This window comes from Pinus tabuliformis, chromosome 8 (assembly GCF_031772625.1).
Source record: "Pinus tabuliformis cultivar Carrire ecotype Pingquan chromosome 8, CPIR1, whole genome shotgun sequence".
NCBI lineage: Eukaryota > Viridiplantae > Streptophyta > Pinopsida > Pinales > Pinaceae > Pinus > Pinus tabuliformis.
Window position 1 is genome coordinate 126,198,316 of NC_142294.1, and position 26,522 is coordinate 126,224,837.

A 26,522-nucleotide genomic window follows, 5' to 3' on the forward strand; every position below is an offset into this window, starting at 1 on the left:
AAATTTTTAGTTTGAATGATGTTTTGGCATTTTTGCATTTTCAGTTTTGTGTGCAAATTTAATTGGTTTTTAATTATGTTTCGGATTATTTTTATAGAGCTTTTTGGAGAAGATCATAACCATGAGTCTTTGAGGAATGTAATTGGAGGAATAAAAGAAAATTAAGGGATTTTCTAGCCGAAGAGACATGTTCTAAAATCTTCATTTAACCATCTTTCAACATCTCTCATTTTTGGGATTATTTTTAAATTATTGTTAAGAGATTGGAGAAGGAAAGGGGGTTCTAATTTATGAAAAGGAAAAGGCCTTTACAACACTGTAGGAGTTTGAGCATTGGAGAAAATTGAATATTTTGAGCTAGATCTTAAGAGATGTATTAGAACTCTAAAAATTTCATGTTATCATGAAATATTTTGAGATTTTATGTACTCAGAAAGATTTTGTCAAATCTGCAGCTTGTGTACACTATTGTTAGGGTTAAAGATTGTTTGATAGCCTTCATTTTAATTCAATTTTGATACAATTCTTGATCAAAATAAGGATTTGATATTTGGTTTTGCACTATTGTAAATTCAATTTAATTAAATGCGTATTGAAATCATTGGAAAATTTTATTTTCATGATGAATCTTATTGATATAAATTTGAACAACGAATTCAAATAGATATGCATGTCATCACTGGTAACTATTTGACTATTTGATGACTTGTTTATCTTTGGTTTAATCATGATTGTAATATTATAACTATTTCCTTAATAGAATCATACTCCTGATTTTGAATTCATCTTATTCTAATTTAGATGTATGTACAATAGAGATCTAATAATTTTTTATCAGATAATTGTATGTGAACTTTTGTTTACATAAGCAGTAGGTTCTAAAAGTATTTTCTTGGCCTGTTAACTCCATTTATTCTGAATTCAAGTTGGTCCAGATTTCATTAGCTTGCTCTTAATTTTGAGGAGATCTATATCCTTCCCAATTAAGATACATTTATATTTATTTTTACTGTTTGCATCTTGGAATAGTTAGCATTTTCATTTAGGAAGTTTTAGCAGTAGCCTCTTTTCATAGGAGCAATCCCATTGGTGGCTTAGTTGAGCCGTTGTGTTGGCTTAATGACTGATTTCTTGGAACTACACTATAGGAAGGTAAGTCAGATGCATCAATTTCTTGTTGATAAGTAATTATAAATATCACAAGTTAGCAAGGAGAGTGAGGGGTAATTGGACCCATTTTAACTAGACAAAATCACCACCCCAAACAGATAAGGGCCTAATTGGGGCCTTGAATGGGTGATCTACCCAATGTTAATTATTATCATTTTTGGCTATCAATAACAACTAATTACGGTCTTTCCTTAGAGCTCAACGTACACAAAAAACATAAGAATATAAACAAGAACACTACATGTAAAAATTCCAAGAAATTTTTTGTTGCTAATGAAATCGAACTGAAATCAAGAGACAAAAATTTCTTCTAATATTCTGCAGAAAGGAAAAAACACGATAGAAACACATGCAATAACATGAAACTATAAAAAAAAAGGACCACAATTATTTTACAAGGGAACCCAACTGGGAAAAACCACTGCACTGCTTTGCATTAATTCAGATGAGAATATGGATCAATTACAATCTCTTACTTCAATCTTAAAGCACACCCTGCACTACAATTCCGATCTCCTCCTCACTGACTTGCTCTAACCAACACTTAGCCAAAACATGCCTCTGCTATCATCCTATTTCCTTACGCAATCCTTGAGGAAATTAGCCCCCCAAAAATAGGAGAATTCCCTATTTCCTTGCACAAATCCTGAACAAATTGACTAGTTGCTCCAATGTAAAAACCTGTACACTCAACTAGTATATAATTGACAATTACAATGCACCTTTTCCTCCACTCCAAATAGGAAATTCAAATTCCATGCATGATTGAGACTATTTTTAGTAAATTGATCAATTAACTGAGAGATCGATGAGTTGAAAACTGTTATGACTACTCAACCGAACTCATATTGACTCCACTAAATACTAGAGCAGAGTTAATTGAGTTTAACTGACAATAACTCCACTAGATTGCTAGATTTTAGCAATCAACCCATGCACAACTCTACTTCTAGCCTACAAACTCGAATTTACTGATTTAACTAGGAGACAAATCCATGTCACTCTAGCTAACTGCAATCCAAGTCATCTCGCTGATGTGGAAAATCGAATTTCTCCATTTAACTAAGGTACAATTCAAATGAAACCTTTTATTGCTACAATTTCGCAAGAAAAGGATTTTTCACAACCAAAATCTTGCTCCAACGGAATGTACTATAACACAATTAACACTCCCTCTCACTGTTGTTTTTCTATTACAACAATTGCAATTGATAAACATCCAAAATACTAAATCAACTATGTCTCTGAGTTGCAACTATCTCCTGAGCCTCTAGATACTACTAGCCTGCAATTGTTGCTCAAGATATGAATGCATCAATTAACACTGCTCCTTATACTACTAAATATTGTGGGTTTTTGTAGCAAGGGTAATGATATAAGAGAAGAGTATATTGGAATTGTTGCTGATCTCCTATGGACCTTGCCCAAATTGTTGCAACTCTCAGACTAAGGCTCTACATTTCCCCACCTCACTTCTAGAGGTATAGTTGCATGCATGGAGAAATATACCTCTAGCTTGTAGATGTTTTTAACTATAACACCAATTTATTTTACTTGTCCAATAGCAACATGCATCAAATAAGCTTTCCCCTTACTGAATAACACATCATATCCACAATCTTCAAGTACAACTACATGTTGTAGCATTTTTTAGTTTCGGTAAGTTAGCATCAATTAGTCAAAAAATGAAAATATATTTCAAGAAAATGTTAAGTTAGGATATGGACATAAAGAATATTGAAACAAAAAATGTTAGGCATATTATGATGAATAAGTCCATATCAAATAAAATGTTAGAATAGATACCCTAAAAAAGGAAGGCACACAAAAATAAAATGTTAGATTAGAAAGAAAAGAAAAATAATAAATTCTGAAAGTGTTGCAAATCCAAATGCCACTACTCTTAGTCAATTTTATTTTTGCAAATAAAATTTGTGTGTAGAATGTTTAAATGCCACACTAGTTCATACAATCCAATTGTACAGTTTAATCGTGATTGGATTATATTTAAATTGTTTGTCAATATGTAGAAAATAAAATTGGCTCAACAGTTTAATCTGATCCAATGGAAGCAATAAGGGAAAGAAGTGGATTAATCATTAAAAGGAAATGTTGAGTTGCTAGACTAAATGCACTCGAGTGACTAATATTGAAAAATGTTAAGAAAGTTAAGGGTAGGTAGACAAACGAAATGCAATTGAGGCATGAAAGGTTTTTTATCCTAAGTTACAACCTTGGATATATGTTCATATGATGATTGGTTCTAATTAACCATAAATTACCCATCTCAATGATGTTTTGTAATGTTTACACTTTATCCATTTATTCACTACGAAACCCCATGCATGTCACATTCATCATGAATTTTGACCCCACCATTACTTTCTGCCTCACGACATTAAACTTCATTCATATTCTCTTCATCCTGCACATTCCCCTAAGATCTGACAGCCTACATCACTCCTCGACCCTCCTTTTCCTTCTGAACGTTATTGGCGGGGGGCCTGAATTCGACAGTTTTGGAAACCACCCTCTGAAACTACCAACCCCCACTCCTAGTCATTCGGGACTTAAAATCCCAAATTGCTTACCACCCATACTTACCCCCGAATACAGTTTTCGTCTATTCCATCGCTGCCACTCCTATGTCATCGTCGACGTCCACTCCCATGTCACTTCCTCTATCTAATCAGCTTTCGCCTTCTTGCCCATTATCCATTTAATTCACCACCCCTCACACATCAATATTCCATTGATCTGCTTATCAGTCCTGTTGAGGAATTAATACCAATTGAACCATTGATTAACAACCCCGCCATTTTATACCTTATAAACCTGTTCTGGAAATATAGATTAATCATAGGGAGGGTTTATTTTAGGCAGAGGGCTATCTACAACTAAGAAAATTTCTAGGGTTTGAGCTCTTTTGGTGAAATCCAGCTTCTGATAGGTTTCTATTAGACTTTCATGAGAAAAAGGATGGGTTGGTACAATAGGTAGGGCTTGCAACATTTGGTCAATAGACTGGGCATTAATGGAGTACAAGATTTCTCCTGTAGGTGAAATAACAACCCTTTGAGTGGGGTCATGGGATTCATGACATTTCCTGACAAATTCAGGTGCTCTGTGTATCTGAGGGAAAATGTAATGAGGTTCCAAAGTCCTATTTCATCTGTCTAATCAAATAATTGGTCCTCCATCCAATAATAGATCTCAAACAAATCAAATTAGGACAAAGAATCAGATATTTTACAATCTTTGTCAGCGAGGGGAGTATGATGGAAGTTATCTTGTGGATTAATGAGAGGATTTGGGATTTCTGTAACTTCCTTTCCATTAGGAGACATTTTGTTAATTGAATTGCAAGCTGAAAGAGACAGAGATTGGAAGAATTGGGCTGAAACACTGTGATAATAAAATAACAGTGTAACTGAAAACATATTAAGTGTGTAGAAATTTCACTTGTAGAACAAACTCATATATGCAATGTCCTAAAGCATAATACTTGTTCTACTTCTACAAAACATTAAGCGGAAGCATAATCGAATTCATGAGAAACATCAAGTAGAAACATGCATAACTGATCAAAAGAAATAATCACACATAACACAAGATATATCCAGGGGAAAGCACCAACATAAAAACCCAACCATGTATTATCAATTAAGTGTATATCCTCAACAACATACAAAAAGAAACAGCTCAATAGCTATCTTGCTTTCTTTGTAATCAGAAGATCTTGATGATCTTCAATCAGAAGATGAAAATCATGGACTACCTAGGCCTCATTATATAGGCTGAAAATTGGCCTAATCATACTTGTTGTCACCTCAGGTCCACCTACGTAGTCATAAAAGAAAATAGATTTCTTCCTCATGCAAAGAATACTTACTAGAAATATCATAACATCTGATAGTACACTGTCCCTCATTTGATCTCAACTGGGTCTCTAACAAAACTGACATGCAACAGTTATCCATGAGTGAATCCTCAGTTATCTAAAATAACAGTTGTCACATGCATGCAAGCATTAACAAACTATATTTTATTATTTTAACAACTTGTTAAAATAATCTAACAGGACTTGACTAGTTAAAACTAAGTCAACTAATTCTCTCATTATAGAACTCATACTTATTCCCTCAATCAGTGGAGGAAATTAAGGATAAATTCCTCAATCAGTGGGAAAACTCATGTGCATGCTCACAAAGACTTCAAATTCGAATTTCCTTAACTAATTAACTAAACTGAATTAATTAATTAATATTTTCAACTGCTGTTAAGACCAAAATTAATTTTAGTTCCTATAGATAGACTAGGGACTGCTATAAATAGGAAGGGACCCAGAAATGCTATTTTCAGAACTTTCTATTTTTAGTAGTTTCACCTCTCACCCAATGTGTCCAATGAACTCACTGGCCAAATTGCGATTTTTAGACATGCTATTTTTAGTAGGTATATTTTTAACACATTCTAAATTTAGCATTTCTCGTTGCACATTTTCAACACTCCCTCTCAACAAGAAAGGCTTTCTCTCGAACCTGATCCTGTAACTATGGAATGTTCTGCATGCAAAACATCTACTCGGTCCACTTGCTCCAACAACACTCGGAACAAAAACACTCCCAACTGACCACTCTATTGGGCTAGGAATATACTCTGATGTTGAAGCTCTACCAGCTACTGACAAGTGCACCCTCTCTAACATCTGCGCTACTACAACATCTCCATGCATCTCACACCATTGCACACCTCTTTGTGCCACCTAGCACTGTGCAAAACACTTGTGCCTCTCGCATTGCTGCAGCCTACCAACTATGCCTTGTCCTAGGATTCCCTGCATTGTCGCTCTCTCTGCTGCTCCATCCGCATCTGTCTCTACCCAATCAGTCAATTCCTACTACTCTACATTGGGGCTCCTGTAGCAAGGTCTCATCCAAGAGGTTGGGTACCTCAAGGATCCTGCCCCTCCTCCTTGGGACAATCACTCTATATCACCCCACCTCCTACCTAGAGGTATGGCTGCATGTGATCCCTCAGCCCACCTAGCTCGAAGTTTCCCCCTACTGGAGGTCTCTGCATGAGTAGATGTCTCTACTCGATCTCCACTCAGCTTCCCTGTTGTGGCTACTCCACAACCTCCTGAAGCTGCTGCACCAATCGTGGCTCCTCCATAATCGTCTAAGACTTCTTCTCACTCTGCATGTTGAGAGGTAATATACCCTCCCTCTCAACCACAAAGTCTCCATCAGTTGCCTTGCTGCTCAAGGCTTTGCATGCATCTTGAACCTTAAGAGCATACAGGTTCTTGACCTGTGAACCAATTTGCTTCACCTGTCTAGTGATGATGTGTCTAAGGAAGATCTTTCCCTTACTGAAGACTACATCATAGCCTCTATCTTCCAGCATCGCGATTGACACCAAGTTTCTCTTCAGTCCTGGTACATACTTGACATTGGTCAAGGTAAGACGAGATCCATGCTCCCTCTGAAAAATAACCATGCCTACACCTAAGACACTATACTTCTCATCATTACCCATCGCTATGAGTATCTAGAGATCTTTCTCCTCCAAAGTACTGAACAAAATCTTGTTGTCGGTCATGTGGAAAGAAGCTCCACTGTCAAGAAACCAACCACTTCCCACCATGGATGAAACCATGCATGCGAAGAGTGTGAAATCCAACTCAAACTATGAAGCAAGTGCCTCACCTTTAGATCCTTCCCCGGATCCATTCTTGGATTTCCTTCGTGGATAATTTGCAACATAATGGCCCACCTCATGACAACAAAAGCATCGCACTTTCGATTTGTCAACCTTCTTCCCATCATTGAAAGAACTGGATTTGGAAAGAGAAATCTTCTCCTTCCCCTTCTTCACCTTACTCGCTAAGGCACAGTTCTCCTCATCATGCATGGATGAAGAACTGTCTCTGGTGCTCCGTCTTATCTCCTCCTGCATCAAATCCGACCATAATCATTTTGAATTTGGCAGTTTCTCCCTTCCATTCACCGAGTCCTAGTAGCTATGCCAGCTCTTAGGCCAAGGAGTGCTAGACTCACCATATCCTTATCTGATGTCACTACCCCTACGCTTGCAAGCTCATCCCTGCATGTGATGAGCTTGGTTAGATACATAGAGATCGTCTCATTCCTTTCACACTTGATCTTTCGAAGTTTGTCCTTCAGTGCTAGCTTCCTTTGATCACTGCTATTTTGATATAAATCTTTCAATGTTTTCCACATTGCATGCGGAGTCTCCTTCCCACGGAGGCTCGAGACAATGTGATCTCGCACTCCCTCCAAGAGGATTCTCCTAGCTCTAGCCACACATTTCCTCTATTCCACCTGCTCAGTCTTGTCAGTAGGCTTAGGAATTTCTTGATCAATGAAATCCTTAAGGCCATTATCTTCCAAAACTGCCTCCATGCGATCCTTCCAAACTATATAGTTTGAGCTGCCATCAAGCGCATACAAAAGCCTCAAACCATAGAATGCCATCGATGAAATAGATGTGATAAGAACTTGAGATCTATATCCCGAATAATAAACTTCGAATTTCTCCTGCTAGTATACTGCTCTTGCTTGATCACCTGTGCTCTGATACCATGTAGAAATTTCACCTATAGAACAAACCAATATATGAAATGTCCTAAAGCATAATACTTGTTCTACTTCTACAAAACATTAAGCGGAAGCACAATCGAATTCATGAGCAACATCAAGTAGAAACATGCATAACTGATCAAGAGAAATAATCACACATAACACAAGATATATCCAGGGGAAAGCACCAGCATAAAATCCCAACCATGTATTATCAATCAAGTGTAGATCCTCAACAAGATAGAAAAAGAATCAGCTCAATAGCTATCCTTCTCTCTTTGTAATCAGAAGATCCTGATTATCTTCAATCAGAAGATGAAAATCATGGACTACCTAGGCCTCATTATATAGGTTGAAAATTGGCCTAATCATACCAGCTGTCACCTCAGGTCCACCTACGTAGTCATAGAAGAAAATAGATTTCTTCCTCATGCAAGGAATACTTACTAGAAATATCCTAGCATCTAATAGTACACTGTCCCTCATCTAATCTCAATTGGGTCTCTAAAAAAACTGACATGCAACAATTATCCATGAGTGAATCCTCAATTATCTAAAATAATAGTTGTCACATCCATGCAAGCATTAACAAACTATATTTTATTATTTTAACAACTTGTTAAAATAATCTAATTGGACTTGACTAGTTAGAACTAAGTCAACTAATTCTCTCATTATATAACTCATACTTATTCCCTCAATCAGTGGAGGAAATTAAGAATAAATTCCTCAATCAGTGGGACAACTCATGTGCATGCTCACAAAGACTTCAAATTCGAATTTCCTTAACTAATTAACTCAACTAAAAAAATTAATTAATATTTCCAACTGTTGTTAAGACCAAAATTAATTTTAGTTCCTATAGATAGACTAGGGACTGCTATAAATAGGAAGGGACCCAAAAATGCTATTTTTAGAACTTTCTATTTTTAACAGTTTCACCTCTCACCCAATGTGGCCAATGAACTCACTGGCCAAACTGCTATTTTTAGACATGCTATTTTTAGCAGGTCTATTTTTAGCACATTCTAAATTTAGCATTTCTTGTTGCACATTTTCAACAAAGTGGACCTGGATGTTGACTCTCTTGTGGACAGGACAAAATAATTCGCTTGGATGGTGAATTATGGTTTGGACTGTAAGCATGAAAATATCCAATGAAATGATATAACACAACCCAACAAAAACAAATATCTTAGATGCCCTGGCATGATAGCTAACCATTATCATCTTAGAGATACAAAATCAATCTAGCATCATTCCTGGGGACTCGAATTTGATTAGTTTTCCTGGGTCAATGATATAAATCCTATTCCTTTAAAGGTGACTAAAGGTCTAGATAGGTCAAAATCCTTCACCTAGCGACTCCACTATGCCCAAATGGCACCTTTTAAGCCCACTAGACCCCATTTTGAATCTGAAACTGTTAGTCCTCTGTCTGATCTAGGTCCGGGTGTGAAGAAGGACCCTTCCAAGACCTTTTACTTCATGGTGTGTTAAAATTTCTTTTTAAAAGAACATTAACATAATACAACTGCAGACTACAAGGAAGAGGAACATAACAATCATCAGCACATGAAAACAAAAGTCATTGATAACGGAGTTTGTGCAGGAGGGACTACATCTCCGGGCCCCAGTGTCAAGATGGTGTAGGCCGCTGCATTATTTGTTATCAATAAAGATGATGTACATAGAGATGATGTCTCGATCATACAAGGAAGAATGTCCTCACACAGGAGTGGCTCTAAGAGATGTTCCACAACTAGAACTCTCAATCAAAAGACTCCTATCAGTATGACACAAAAACAAGCATCTTGCGCATCTCACCAACATGGCACAAAAGGGATGTCAAAGCAAAACCCATGCATGACGACAACAAGAGTATCCCAACAACATACAACAAGGGATCTCAAAGCATAACATAAAGACTTATGACACAAAGTACATCACATAGAAATATTCCGCATCAAATCAAGCAAGGAATCATGACAACATGTAATAAACAAGATCTTGCAACAACGTCAACCATGGATCTGTACAACATAATGCAGAAAGAAGAAGTACATGAACACATCATATACCTCACCACAAAGGGCCATCTGAAGCAAAGGCTATCAAAGTGGTGAAGCTTGCTGAAACATCGATCTCACATCATCGATCACAAGAAGAACACTGTTCGCACATGAAGATGGACATCTCCACTGGCACTTAGAAAAGTGATTGAAAGAAGAAATGAGAGAAAGAAAAATATGAATACACCATCAGATTTTTGGCATCAAGTAGTGCTGAAACAATTATCCAAAATCAGAATTCTGAGAAGTTGAAAATTCAGAGCTCAAGGAATCTTTTAGATTCCCTCAAGAGTTTTCAAAGATTCTGTTTCAGGTATGAGCTAAAAATCCGATGCTCAGATGTGAAATCTGACTTCACCATTAGGATCCCTACGAAAAACCATGAAAAACAAGTATAAACTCGACCATATTCTGACAAAGTGAAAATTTACCTCCGTGGGAAAATTTCATGGCTCGTGGTTCCGCTCCCTGTTTTTGCTGAAATCATGGTTCCATGTGCATTTTGGAAATGACTGGAAGATGAAAAACTCAGATTGAAAAACGGATAGCGCCATTGTGTTCATGGTGATGAGAGGTGTAAAATCGATATAAAATTTGTCAATTTCTGAGAAGTTGAAAATTTTGCCCTCCTGCAAAATTCATGGTCCCTGCATTAAAAAATTAATAAAATGTCTCGAAAACTGTGCCCTCTCCTGTCTCAATTTCCATGCCACTATTCCAGTTTATGGGGGAGAAAAACTTAGGTTGTATAGAGAAGTAGATTTGTACACACTTTATGCAAAACATATCAACCAAGGAACCATCCCATTTATGCAATTGATCAAGACTTTGGATGTTTTCAATTCTCTTCAAACCAAATACTTGAATCCCAAGTAAAAATTGAAGATGTAATTGAAAGCCCTATTCCAAAACAAACTGATGTATGGAAGCTATTCTGTGATTTTTCTTGTAAAAAGGATGGAGCAGGGGATGGGGTAGTACTAATCTCACCAGAAAAAATAAAATATTACACAATCATGCAAACTTGATTTTGAAGTTACAAATAATGTAGCAGAATATGAGGCTTTTCTTCTAGGGCTACAGTTAGCCAAGAGTTTAAAGGTACAAAACTTGAGTGTTTTCACTGACTCAGAGTTCATTGTTAAACAAGTTGGAAATCTTTGCCAAACAAAACATCCTAGGCTTAGATCTTATCGAAATGAGATTTGGGATTCAGCTGAAAAATTCTTTAATGCTTTTAACTTGACTTATATCCCAAGAGATGAGAATATTCATGCAGATTCCCTAGATGTCTCTGCTAGTTCATTTAAAATCCTAGATCAAACTAATGTGCTCTATCAAATACAAGTCAAATATAGGCCATCCATCCCAGATAATCTAAAATACTGGCAGATCTTTGAAGATGATGAACAACTAAAATCTTTTCTGCAGGTTGAAGATGAATTTTCAGTCCTACAAATTGATGAAGATAAAACAGAAACAAATGAAAACACAAATGAAATTGATAGTTCAAGTTTCAATTCAAAAATTCCAATCATGATATCACTCAATTGTCTAACAATTTTATTCCGAAAGGTCTCATTCCTTTAGAGAAATTGTTTGATCAAAATGATGTCCTCAGAAACACACCATCAATTTCTCCATAAGATGACATAGAGGAAGTAAATATTGGAACAAATGATGACATTAAGAACATCAAAATTTGTGCATCCTTAGATCCCGAAATCAAAGCTCAATAACTTAAGTTACTTGAAAAATATAAGGATGATTTTTCATGGACCTATGCTGATCTAAAGGCTTATGATACATCACTGATACATCGTAAGATTCCTTTAAAACCATAAACTAAGCCTTATAAACAGAAACATAGGAGGATTAATCCATTTATTCTACCAATTGTAGAAAAGGAAATTAAGAAAATGATAGATGCCTAGATTATTGTGCCTCTTAGATACTCTAATTGGGTTGCCAATCTAGTTCCTGTTAGAAAGAAGAATGGGGAAATAAGACTTTGTGTGGACTTTAGGAATTTGAATAAAGCATCATTAAAAGATAACTATCCTTTAACCAAAATGGATCAGTTACTTTAGATGGTTTCAAGAGCACAAATATTTTCCATGCTTGATGGCTTTTCAGGTTACAATAAGATAAACGTTGATCCAACAAAAAAAGAGAAGACAACTTTTACTACACCCAGGGTACATTTATGTATTGTAGAATGCCCTTTGGCTTATCCAATGCTGGAGCAACGTTTTAGAGAGCTATGGATATAGCTTTTCTGGATCATTTAAACAAATTTGTAGTCATTTATCTTAATGAAATAACTATTTTTTCTAATTCTGATCAGAAACATCTAAAGCACTTGATGAGGGTTTTTGACAGGTGTAGGAAATTTGGAATATCCCTAAATCCTAAAAAGTCTCTATTTGCTATCAAAGAAGGAATATTTGCTATCAAAGAAGGAAAACTGCTACGCCATATAATCTCAAAGGAAGGACTGGTGATTGATCCCAAACATGTATCTGCCATAAAAACATTGTCATTACCTAGAAATAATAAAGAGATTCAAGCTTTCCCAGGCAATATTAATTTTTTAAGAAGATTCATCTTGAATTATGATGAAATTGTAAAAGACATAATTGATATGCTCCGAAAGGATCATGAAGTTAAATGGACTGTCTCTTCTAGGTATGCATTTGATCAAATCAAGAAAGCTATCTCTGAAGCTCCAACCTTGGCCAGTCCTGATTATACCAAGCCATTCAATATCTTTTCCTTTGCCTCTGAAACAACCCTTGCTGTTATTTTATTACAAAAGAATGAAGATTCCCATGACCAACCTATAGCCTTTTTCAGTAAGGTTATGAGATATTTCAAGCTTAAGTATGACATAATTGAGAAACAAGCCTATACCCTTATACAAGCCCTAAAATCATTTAGGATGTATGTCCTACATTCACCTATTACTGCTTATGTTCCTAACAATGCTGTAAAAACTATCTGAACTCAACCAGACATTGATCAGAAGAGAGGTAGATGGATCACTCAAACATTGGAGTTTGATCTAATTATCAAAACTACAAAGCTAGTAAAGGGTCAAGGATTAGCTAAGATTCTAGCTGAAACCAACAGTAAAGTGTTGGGCATCAACTCTGTTTGGGAAATACAAGGGGAGAATCCACCAGAGCCTCCCCAAAGTTCAAATAAGAAGAATCCACAAGAACCTTCTGTTTATGCAGAAGGGGAGAATCCACAAGAAACTTTACCTTTAGATCAGACCATTTCCCTACACATTGATGAGAAACTTATTTTGTCAAATTGGTATCAAGATATTGTAAATTTCTTGATTCATTTTGAGTGTCCAACATCATTCTCCAAAAGTCAATGTAAAACTATCAAATTGAAAGCAGTCAAGTACTGTATCATAAATGCAAACCCATATTGGAAGGACCCACTCAATATCTTGTTATTGTGTTTAACAGAATCAAAGACTGAAGGGATCATTGATCAATTTCATACAGGATTTTGTGGAGGACATTATGCTTGGAGAGCAATAACATACAAGATATCAAGGGTAGGATTTTATTCACCAACAATGTTCTTACAAGTACGAGCAAAAGTCAGAAGTTGTGTTCCTTGTCAGATGTTTGCTGGTAACCAAAAACTAGCAGCTCTTCCACTCATCCCTACAATAGTCTCAACGCCTTTTCTCCAATGGGGATTAGATTTTATTGGAGAGATTCATCCCACTTCAATAAATCAACATAGATGGATCCTCATTGCAACAAACTACTTTACTAAATGGGTGGAAGCAATTCCAGTAAGAAATGCTACTGATTCAGTAGTAATCAAATTCATTTAAGAAAACATCTTATCTAGGTTTGGTTGCCCAACCCAAATTGTTACTGACAATGTCACAACATTTTCCAGTGTTAAAATGATTGAGTTTTGCAAAAAATATTAGATTCTGCTACATCATTCAAGTCCATATTATCCTCAAGGAAATGGTCTTGCAGAATCATCCAATAAAATTCTGGTAAAGGTTGTCAAAAAGACTTTAGCAAATCATAAAAAGAGCTGGGACACTCATCTAATTTATGCAGTCTCGGTAAACAGGATTACTCAAAAGAGATCTATTGGAAAATCTCATTTTTAGTTAGTTTATGGGAAATATGCAATCTTCCCTACCAACTTGGCCTTCCCTGTTTTAAAATTCCTATAGGATTCAACTGATGAACGTGATGGTCTTTCAAGGAGGATAAATCAAATTATTGAATTAAATGAAAATAGAGAAGTTCAATACAAATTGAAAAAGTATCAGAATAAGATGAAGAGCCTATTTGACAGAAGAGCTAGGGAAAGGGACTTCAAGGAGGGTGATCTAGTTTTAAGATGGGATTCCAGAAGAGAAGACAAGGGAAAACATGGCAAGTTTGACAACCTATCGTTTGGAACTTAGCTATTGCTAAAGTAAAGGGAAACAACACTTTTGTGCTACAAAATCTTGAGGGACTTTATTCCACATATCTTGTTAATGGAAGGTTTCTCAAGCATTACATTCAATACTGATAAGTTGAAGTAGATTTCACTACTACCATTGTAAAAAGGTCGGTTTATTTTACTTTTTCAAACTATCAGTGTGAGTTTTTCACAGCTAAGACTCCATAGCCCAAGGAGAAGGCACATGGATCTGCAGGTTCTCTGCATTCTACAGGAGAAAGCAGTCCCCAATTGGAGCCGATGTTGTAGCATTTTTTGGTTTTGGTAAGTTAGCATCAATTAGTCAAAAAATGAAAATATATTTCAAGAAAATGTTAAGTTAGGATATGGACAAAAAGAATATTGAAACAAAAAATGTTAGGGATATTATGATGAATAAGTCCATATCAAATAAAATGTTAGAATAGATGCCCTAAAAAAGGAAGGCACAAAAAAATAAAATGTTAGATTAGAAAGAAAAGAAAAATAATAAATTCTGAAAGTGTTGCAAATCCAAATGCCACTACTCTTAGTCAATTTTATTTTTGCAAATAAAAGTTGTGTGCAGATTGTTTAAATGCCACACTAGTTCATACAATCCAATTGTACAGTTTAATCATGATTGGATTAGATTTAAATTGTTTGTCAATAGGTAGCAAATAAAATTGGCTCAACAGTTTAATCTGAGCCAATGGAAGCAATAAGGGATAGAAGTGGATTAATCATTAAAAGGAAATGTTGAGTTGCTAGTCTAAATGCACTCGAGTGACTAAGATTGAAAAATGTTAGGAAAGTTAAGGGTAGGTAGACAAATGAAATGCAATTGAGGCATGAAAGGATTTTTATCCTAAGTTACAACCTTGGATATATGTGCATATGATGATTGGTTTTAATTAACCATAAATTTCCCATCTCAATGATATTTTGTAATGTTTACGCTTTATCCATTTATTCACCGCGAAACCCCATGCATGTCACATCCATCACAACTTTTGACCCCACCATCACTTTTTGCCTCATGACATTAAAATTTATTCATATTCTCTTCATCCTGCACATTCCCCTAAGATCTGACGGCCTACATCACTCCTCGGCCCTCCTTTGTCGTTCGAACGTTATCAGTGGGGGGCCCGAATTCGACAGTTTTGGAAACCACCCTCTGAAACTACCAACCCCCACTCCTAGTCATTCGGGACTTAAAATCCCAAACCGCTTACCACCCAGACTTACCCCCGAACGCGGTTTTCGTCTATTCCGTCATTGTCGCTCCTATGTCATCATCCACGTCCTCTCCCACATCACTTCCTCTGTCCAATCAGCTTCCGCCTTCTTTCCTGTTATCCATTTAATTCACCACCCCTCACACATCAATATTCCATTGATCCGTTTATCAGTCCCGTTGAGGAATTAATACCAACTGAACCATTGATTAACAACCTTGCTCCATTTTATACCTTATAAACTTGTTCTTTCATAAAAAAGAGTTACACAACACATTCTTGAAACTCAATTGATCATTTTGAAATGTGGAAACAAGAATATTGAAATTTAATTTGTCCTTTAATTGAATTGTGAATTAAAATCTAATTTAGTCTTAACAACTACTTGGAAATAATTAACAAATTCATTTTGGATTAATTAGTTGGAGAAATTCAAGTTAGAAGTCTTTCTGAAGTCATGCAAGAGTTATCCCTTGAATTAAGGAGATAAGCCTTAAATTAAGGAGATAAGATTGAGTTATATTTGAGTTGTAATTAGTTAACTCAGTTTACGGAGTTAAGTCCAGTTAAATTAGTTCCAAACTGTTTGAGGAACTAATAGAGAGTTAACAGTCAGTTGATGCATGCATGCACTCAACTAGTGTACTCCAGTTAACTGAAGATTCCCTCATCAAAAACTCATGCATGTCTATTCTGAGAAAGACTGAGTTGAAATTAAAGACAAGGATAGTGTACTATCATTTGCATGTGTTTTCTTATAAAGAAAACTCATGCATGGAGAAGGAATCATTCCTTGAGGATTATGTAGTTCTGACATGGTGTGAGATCAGTATTCCACTTAGTAAGAGGAAATAATCCCAGTGGAACAGCACAAGGAAATAGGAGCTTGGAGGGCAGAGAGGAAGGTTGAAGAGTAGCCAAGATTTCCTGTGAGCATTTGTGAGGATTGTACTGAGAGTTGGCTAGATTTGAGAGCTAATTCTTTGTATAATTCCTATGTTTTTCCACCTTGTATGATAATAAAGATAGTGGGGTTTTTAGCTGAGGCTTTCCCCAAAGTATTTTCATTTATATTGTGCATTGATTCTTCTTCTTCTGGTTATATTGTTTAGTTCGATCTTTAAGCTTCCGAAAATTAATAGTAGAAGTAGGTTATATTATTCTTCTTTTATTTATATTGCATTATCGGGTTAACCTACAGGCAGATTTTCTACATGGTATCGGAGCCAAGTTTATCGGAGATGTGAACAATATATTGAGAAGAGAATTCGAAGTTTGAAGTTCGAGGTTGCGGGTGCAAATTGAATTCTTATCATACTTCAAGGTTGGCCAATGGCATTCTATGGCTTGGGAATCGAGTAGGCCTTGGAAGGTAGATCGAATTATATAACATGGAAAGATAGAATGGAGGCTGTATTAGAAGACAATGGCTTGAAGGAATTCAGTAATTAAGAAATCCAAAATCCAGCTTCAACTAACGCACAAGAGTTGGTTGAGTGGAAGAAGTGTGTGACGAAGGCGAGACAAGTCATCCTTGAGGGAGTTCGAGACCATATTGTCTCGAGTCTCCATGGGAAGGAAACTCCATTTTCAATGTGGAAGACATTGAAGGATCTCTACCAGAATAGTAGTGACCAAAGGAAACTGGCACTCAAGGATAAGCTTCGAAGAATCAAGATGGAGAAGGGTGATACTATTTCCACATATATGAACAAGCTCACCATTTTCAGAGATAAGCTTAGTAGTGTGGGAATAACTATTTCCGATGATGATATGGTGAGCCTCACTCTCCTTGGCCTTCCAAAGAGTTGGAATAGCTACCAGGACTCTGTGAATGGAAGGGAGAATCTACTGGATTGGGAATGTCTATGGTCAGATATTATGCAGGAGGAGATCAGGAGGAGCACACGAGATGGTTCTTCATCCAAGGACGATGATGAAGAAAATATGGCCTTAGCAAGTAAGGCAAGGAAAGGGAAGGGGAAGACTGCCTATTCCAAATCGAATTCTTCTCATGGAGGGAAGAAGGGTGACATGTCTAAAGTGAGATGCTTTAATTGTCACGAGATGGGACATTATGTAACTCCATCAAAGAAGTCTAAGAAGCGATCCTTGGAAGGATCGGAAGGTGACGCATTAGCCTCTCAGTTTGAAATGGACTTTACCCTCATCGCATGAATGGTGTTATCGATGATGAGTTGTGTCTGGGATCTTGACAGTGGAGCCCCATTCCACATGATCGGTGATAAAATTTTATTCATATCCTTGGAGGAGAAATACCTCAAGATGCGCATAGAGATGGGTGACGATGGAAGGTATAATGTTTCAAGAGTGGGCATGGTTGCTTTTCAGAGGGAGCATGGAGCTCCTCTCACCTTGATAGATGTGATGTATGTTGAAGAAGAACTTGGTATCGGTCGTGATGTTGGAGGAAAAAGGCTACGATGTTGTCTTCAGTAAAGGAAAGGCATTCCTAAGCCACATAGCCATGGGTCAGACCAAGAGGATAGGGATTCGGGTGAAGAATCTCTATAAACTAGAGGTAGATGATTGTGCAGCATTGAGTATGAAAGAAGAATTGGTGCAAAGCCAAGACATTGGCGAGTTATGGCATAGGCAGTTGGGCCATTTGCATCATGGGGCTTTGAAGATAATGCAACAGATATCTACAGGACTTCCCAAAGGTAAACATGAGCAAGTTGACACATGAAAAGGTTGTACCTTGGGAAAGTACACCAAGTCCTCCTTTCATGATTGAGACAGTCGAGTAGAGGCTACCTTAGAGTGAGTTCATACTGATGTGTGTGGACCATTCTCGACAACATCCACAACGAATATGTGATTTTCATTGATGATTATTCTCATAAATGCTAGATTTATTTCATGCAGAAGAAGGAAAAAACCTTCACAAAGTTTTGTGAGTTCAAAGTTTTGGTCGAGAAAGAGTCAGGGAAGAAGATCAAGGCCTTAAGAAGCGACAATAGTGGATAATATGTCTCTCAAGAGTTTAAGGACTTCTGTGCAACAGAAGGAATTAAACAAGAATTGATGACACCTCATAACCCATAGCAGAATGGGGTGGTCGAGAGGAAGAACATAACTATTGTAGGGGCAACATGGGTAACGTTGCATGACCAAGGCCTACCACTTCACTTGTGGACTGAGGAATGCAACACAGTGGTCTATTTGCAGAATAGAAGCCCGCATCATATACCTGGGATGAGGACACCAAAGGAAGATTTCTTCGGTAAGAGACCAGATGTGGGTCACTTTAGGATCTTTGGCTCATTGGTATATTTCCATGTGACAAAGGATGCATGGAAGAAGTTTGAGCTGACAGTAGAGTTGGGGATACTTGTGGGGTACATTGATACCCCTCACAACTATCGGGTGTACTGCCGACTAGTCGGAGGACAGTCGTTCACAGAGATCTCAAGTTTGATGAGAAGAAGGCCATGCGAGTTTCCCTTGAGAGGGAGATCTAACTACAGGCTATGGATGACCTGTTGATTCCTAAGGAGGAGGAGCCTCAGAGTGATGTAGAGCAGCCACATGTAGAGATTCCAGGAGTGGAGACATCCACTCAAGCAGATTATTCCACAGATGAACGGAAGCACATAAGAGAAGCTGAAAAATTGTTGCAGGATGTAAGAGAGAATGTGGGAGCACCATCTTCTCAGCACAAATAGAGGAGGTCACTTGAGAGGTACACTGGATACATGGCCCTTATTGGGGAATGTGTTGAGACCGAGCCATCTTCCTTTGAGGAAGCAGTGCAGCAGCCGATTTGGGTTGATGCTATGGTGGAGGAGTATGACTCCATAGTTCGTAGTAGTTTTTGGGACGTGGTTCCGAGACCGGAGAATAAGTCAGTTGAGAGTTCCCATTGGATTTATAAGGTAAAGCAAGCTACCGATGATGGGAGGACCATGTTGGTGCAATATATTTTGACAGAGGAGCAGGATGCTGACATTTTAACAAAAGAATTGTCAAAGTGTAAAATCGGCTTCCATAGAGACAGGATCGGGGTGACAGATAATCCCTTTCTTGTTGAGAGGGAGTGTTGAAATGTGGCAACAAGAATATTCCAATTTAATTTTTCCTTGAATTAAATAGTGAATTAAAATTGAATTTAGTCTTAACAACTAGTTGGAAATAATTAATTAATTCATTTTGGATTAATTAGTTGGAGAAATTCAAGTTAGAAGTCTTTTTGAAGTCATGCAAGAGTTATCCCTTAAATTAAGGAGATAAGATTGAGTTATATTTTATTTGTAATTAGTTAACTCATTTTACTGAGTTAAGTCCAGTTAAATTAGTTCCAAACCGTTTGAGGAACTAATAGAGAGTTAACAGTCAGTTGATGCATGCATGCACTCAACTAGTGTATTCCAGTTAACTGAAGATTCCCTCATCAGAAACTCATGCATGTCTATTCTAAGAAAGATCCAGTTGAGATTAAAGATAAGGAAAGTGTACTATCAGTTGCATGTGTTTTCTTATAAAGAAAATTCATGCATGCAGAAGGAATCATTCCTTGAGGATTGCGCAGTTCTAACAGGGTGTGAGATCAGTTTTCCACTTGGTAAGAGGAAATCATCCCAGAGGAACAACGCAATGAAATAGGAGATTGGAGGGCAGAGATGAAGGCTAAAGAGCAGCCAAGATTTCCTGTGAGCATCTATGAGGATTGTACTGAGAGTTGGCTAGCTGTGAGAGCTAAGGCTTTGTATAATTCCTATGTATTTCCACCTTGTATGATAATACAGATAGTGGGGTTTTTAGCTGAGGATTTCCCCAAAGTATTTTCATGTGTATTGTGCATTGATTCTTCTTCTTCTGGTTATATTTTTCAGCTTGATCTTTAAGCTTCCGTGAATTGATAGTAGAAGTAGGTTATAATATTCTACTTTGATTTATATTGCTATACCGGGTTAACCTACAAGCAAATTTTCTACAGATCACTGGATATTTTCATGGTTATAGTCCAAATGATAATTCACCATCCAAGTGAATTAATTTTTCCTGTCCATAAGTGAGTTAGCATCCAGGTCCACTTAATCTATTTTCAGTTATACTGTTATTTTATTATCAGTGTGTTTCAACCCAATTATTCCAATATCTGTCTCTTTTAGCTTGCAATTCGATTGACAAAATGTCTCCTAAGGGGAAGGAAGTTGCAAAAATCCCAAATCCTCTCATTCATCCACAAGTTGACTTCCATCATACTCACCTAGCTGACAGGGACTGTAAAATCTCTGAGTCTTTGTCCGAATTTGATTTGTTTGATATCTATTTCTGGATGGAGGACCAATTAGTTGATCAGACGGATGAAATGGGACTTTGGGACTCCCACCTTCCTCATTACAATTTCCCTCGGATACACAGAGCACTTGAATTTGTTAGGAAATGTCATGAATCCTATGACCCCACTCAAAGGGCTATTATTTCACCTACAGGAGAAATCTTGTGCTCCACCAATGTCTAGTCTATTAACCAAATGTTGCAGGCCCGAACTCTTGAACCAACCCATCCTTTTTCTTATGAAAGCCTAATAGAAACCTATCAGAAGTTGGATTTCACCAAAATAGCTCAAACCATAGAACTTTTCTTAGCTGTAGATAGCCCTCTACCTAAAAGAAACCCTCCCTATGATTCATCTATATTTCTAGAAAGAACCAAGCAAATTACCACCATTCTCTCTTATCTCCTTGGTTACTATTATGATCAATATGTAGATGAAGCCATCATTGATTTCTTGTCAATCTTTTAAGCTGGTTCCAAACCCATTGTGCTTTTTAACTTTAGCCAATTTCTAGCTGAGGCTATTCATGAACAATTTGTCCAGTTCAATATTGCAGAAGTATTCAAGTATGGTTCAACACTTGTATATCTTTTTATCTATTTTCAGGGAGACAAGTTTCCATTCACCTTGCATAAGCTAAATGAATAAGGGAACTGAAAATCAGTGATATTTTTGACTTCTATGGGAATGAAGGAGAAGGAAGAATTTTCATACAAATAGTTCATAGAATTGTTTATTCATCCAGCCATTTATCTTATGAGCAACACTCCAGTACTAAGAATTAGAAAATTGTGAAAGTGTTGCAGCTGGTTGATCAAGCCTCAACAAGAGATTGGTATCTTTACCAAAATTATACAGAGATCAGAGTCTATGGCTATGAGCTTCCACCCTACAAGCTTCCCAAGTACCTCCCTATCATAATATTTGCATTAGAATATATTAGGCAGAGGTTAAATGTAGATGAAGTACATTTTGTGGCTGCAAAAAAGAAATCATAGTTTAAGCTAAAGGCTCAGGTTGGTCCATTCATCTGTAATACTTGAGCAGTAGGAGAAGAAGTAGACAGGTTATTGAAGGAGATGAAGTTTGGCCTCAACTTCACTTGGTCTTATGACCCAATGGGAGTGATTTCTAGACTCAGAGTTGAAAATGTGTTTACTCCATACCATCACACAGCCAGGCTGAAATAGGGTAGTACAAAAATCAGTCAAAATGGAAGGAGAACACCCTTCAAGAAGCTGAAGAACAGGTGGTCTCTACTTCAAATGTATAAACTCCACTTGCACAGGAAAAGACAACTAAACGAGGAAGGGAAGAACAATCATCCCCTACAAATGAAGCATCAAGTCAAGGGTTTAGGATTGTAAATAGAAAGAAGAGACCTAGGATTTCTGTGAAGGTTAGTGCAACTAATGAATCACAGAAAACAACATTTGATGGACTTGGAGAGACATTTATTTTCACATGGTTTGGTGGACAATCTACTCAGTCTCCCACTCATTCCACCACATCTCAATAACAACATGTGATTTAGACTAGTGAAGGTAGTTAGAAGGATAAAGAAGATGACATCTTTCATGTCTTCAGTGAAATTAATAAGAAGAATGAGGAGTTGAAATTGAACACTTATACTCAATTCCATAAACTTTCTTCCAATTCTCAAGCTAGGATTCTTTCAGTATTTGACTCTGAAAAGGGTAAGATGTAGATGGATTTCTTCCAAGCTCAAATTCCACAGCCCAAGATTGCTGCACATTACCGAAAGAAAACCTCCTTTGATTTTAATGTTAAAGATGTACATCCAATTGACCAAATTGAGATGCACAAACATACTAGCCAAATGATTTCTTCTACTTTAACTAACACTGCCATGAGTTTGTCAAAGTTGCAGGTCATCTTGGCCAATACAGAGTCACAACTCAAGTTGGAAAAAGTTTCCTCATTGGCAAAGGACACCAAGATCAATCTTTGTAAGATCTGGTGCTAAAGATGGGATATGATCCATCCAATATAAATGTTGCAGAAGAACTTGTCAGGAAGAAAAACGTTGAGGTTTCAACACTAAGGAAGTAGCTGAAATTGCTAGCTTCAGAGGACCCAATGACTAAAGAGACTGAAGAAACTGAGACTCAGAAATATGACATGATGAAGCTCATCATGGAACAAAATATGCAAATAAAATAGATGGAGGAGAAAATGGAGAAACTTGTCAAAGAGAAAGAGGAAGCTGTGAAGAAGGCCAATATTCCAATAGATGTAGTTCCTCTTACATCACTCTCTATAACTACAACAACAACCAAAAGTACAATAAAAGGAGTTGAACAGCTTGCTGATGCTGTTCAGTTGCTGTCTATTCAGACTAAAGAAATCAAGAAATTGCAGGATCAGCGGAAGACACTTCAACACATGAAAGCAGTTTCAGACAGTTCACATGTAGCTGACTTGCAAAGGGAAAGGTATTGCAGAAAGAAGTCAAAGACTCTTACCTTGGAAATAAACTAGGTTTGGTAAAGGAAATTTTATGGGGAGAGATCATTGAATCAATCAAAGATATCCGTCCTTAAATCAGGATAATATTTGATCAAAATGACTTATTGGAAAAAGATCAAGAAGCTATTGAAACTATCTCAATGGAACTTGAGGACATGCAAGAAGTTGCCACTGAAATAATCAAGTCTCTCAATTCTAAAGACAACTATGAGCTTGAATAATTAGGTATTAATGACAATACATCAACCATACTGGAGGTGAGGAAGATTATTACAAAGAAAAATCTCATTCTTCAGTTGGAGGAAAAATGCAACAGTGTTAATGTCATAGTTCATTGGTTTTTCAGTAGGTTAGAACCCTTGACCAACAAGGGTTTGCCGCTTATGCTTGTGATAAATGATAAGTTAATGCCCAGTGAAGACTATGTCCAAAAGCTTACAGAGGTCAGTACCAATGCAACCAAAGTTTCAAACATAAAAGGTTTAGCAACACCAAGGGTTGTGTTGAATGCACTCAAAGGTACCTTTTTCATTCTAAATGAAATCAAACATATATTTTTAGTAAAACCCACTTTTACTAAATAGACAGAAATGGATGAGGTTTATCGAAGGGTAACTAAGTTATCTATCCCATATAAGAAACGTTGGGAATAGTTAAATGATTTACTTGATTGAAAGGATTATCAAAAAAATTCAACATTTTTAGGAAAAGTCATCAACAGCTCAACAGCATTCAACATTGTCAGGAATAGTCATCAACAGTTCAACACCAAAATAGTGACAGATCAACTATCAATTCATTTTCCTAATTTTGTATTAATCTACTTTTGTAAATCTATTTAAGATATTTTCCTAGCTCTAAGGTTGTATAAATAGCTCTCTTTCACGAGTTATTAAGGGGTGGCACCCTTTAAGAAACACTTGTAAGCACTAAATGTACTCAGCTTTTTCTGAATCATTAATAGCAAAGCAAAGGATTCTAAATTTTGATTCATACATTTTTGTATTCCTTGTAAGTTTTTTTTAGTTTTCATTCACTGTGTTTTCTTCATATTCTTAAGTTTTACAAATATAACCAGGTAGGAGTAGTTGTTTCTCAATTTACTCCTACAAGCTCACTGAAGTGATCATCTTTAAAGAGAATGAAATATATAAAATGTTTGTTTGACTAATTCCCTATAAATCATAAAATCATCAGCATCTTTGTAATCTTGGGAATATTCTGTTAAACTTTATGAACATTGTTTGAAGGTTTTGTAACTTATGGTTATTTAATTTTCTATTTGAAAGTTGTAATAGTAATATCATCTTTCTATTTGTGCTCAAGCTTGTACAAGCTAAATCACTGTGTAGATTTTAATAGTAGCCCCTTTTTTAAATATTAGTATTATTCAAAAAGGTTAGGCATCACTATTTTAAATCTGTTTCATACATTGGTCCTCCAAAATTAAAACAAAACCCCCCAAAACAAATATCTTAGATGCCCTGGCATGATAGCTAACCATTATCATCTCAGAGATACAACACTACAAAAACTAGATTTTTCTTAAAACTAGGAACATACATTACATCCTTTAGGTGAAGATGGGAGCCTAACTCCCTCTTAAAGGTGGTAGTACTAATATCTTTGGTACTATACCTCCCATCATCTCCAAGTTCTATTTGTAATTGTAGGTCCTTCTCCTCTAGGATGCTAAAGAACTCGTTAGATCCTGTCATATGAAATGAGGCTCCAAAGTCCAAGTACCATACACTATGTCATACAATACTTGACATATATTCAATGAGGGTGAAATCCAATTCAAATTGTGATGTGAGAGCCTCACCTCCTGCTTCTCCTGTAGGCTTATTCCCAGATTTCTTGTGTGGAAACTTGGCTACGTAGTGTCCATATTCATGGCAGTGAAAACATTTTATTTTACTAAGGTCCTTCTTCTTTCCCTAGTTATAGCTATATTTTTCCTTGCCTTGGACATTATTTCCTTTGGATTTTTTTCCCTTGCCTTGCAAGGAAAATTTTTCTTCCTCCTCAGCTCTGGATGTGACACCACCTCTAGTGTTTCTTTTGATCTCCTCTTACACCAAATCAGCCCAAGGTCTCTCCCAATTGGGTAACTTGTCTCTTCCATTAATTGAATCTTGATATTTGTGACAAGATTTCAAAAGAGAAAGGATCACTAAGCTCACAAGCTCCAATGATGGCACATTTTATCTTACCCCTCCATGTTCATATCAAATATGAGTGAATCTGGATAGGTATTATGGAATGGTTTCATTTTTCTGCATTTGAATGCTCCTGAGTTTATCTCTCAATGCCAATTTATTGGCATAAATACTGCCTTGGAATAGATCCCTGATAGTTTTCCACATTGCAAAAGGGGTATCCTTTCAATGCAAGTTCAAAACGACATGATCTCTAACACCCTCTAGAATAATCCTCCTCAATTTTGTTGTGTCTTTCTTCCACTGAGCAAGTGCTTGTGCATCTGATGTTGCTAGTTTAGGAATACCAATTTTTGTATATTCCAATACTCCATTTTCATCCAGGACAAATTCCATCCTGTCTTTCCAAGCAAAAAAATTCAAGGTGCCCTCCAATGCATACTCAAGCCTCAATCCATTGAAAGACATTTTTTTTGCACTTAATATAATTTGCACTAACAAATCTGCAAATCAAAATTTCTTTGAGAGAACATCTGGAACAAGGTTTCTATGTAGTCTCTCATAGCTTTGGTACCATGTAGAAATTGCAAGAAATTTTCTACTGCTAATGAAATCAAACTGAAATCAAGAGACACAAATTTCTTCCACTATTTTGGGGAAAGGAAAACACATGATAGAAACACAACACTAACACAACCAATATCAAAACACAAGGAACACAATGATTTTACAGGGAAACCCAACTAAGAAAAGCCCCTTCATTGTTTTGCATTAATTCAAATGAGAATATGGATCGATTACAATGTCTTGCTTCAATCCTTAAGTAGGCCCTGCAATGCAATTTTTATTTCCTGCTCATTGACTTGCTATGAACAACACTTTTCCAAAATAGGCCTATGTTATCCTCTTATTTCCTTGCATAATTATTTATGAAATTAATGCCAAAAAAATGAGAATTCCCTATTTCCTTGCACAAATAAGAAGGAATTGACCACCTACTCCAATGCAAAACTTGTACA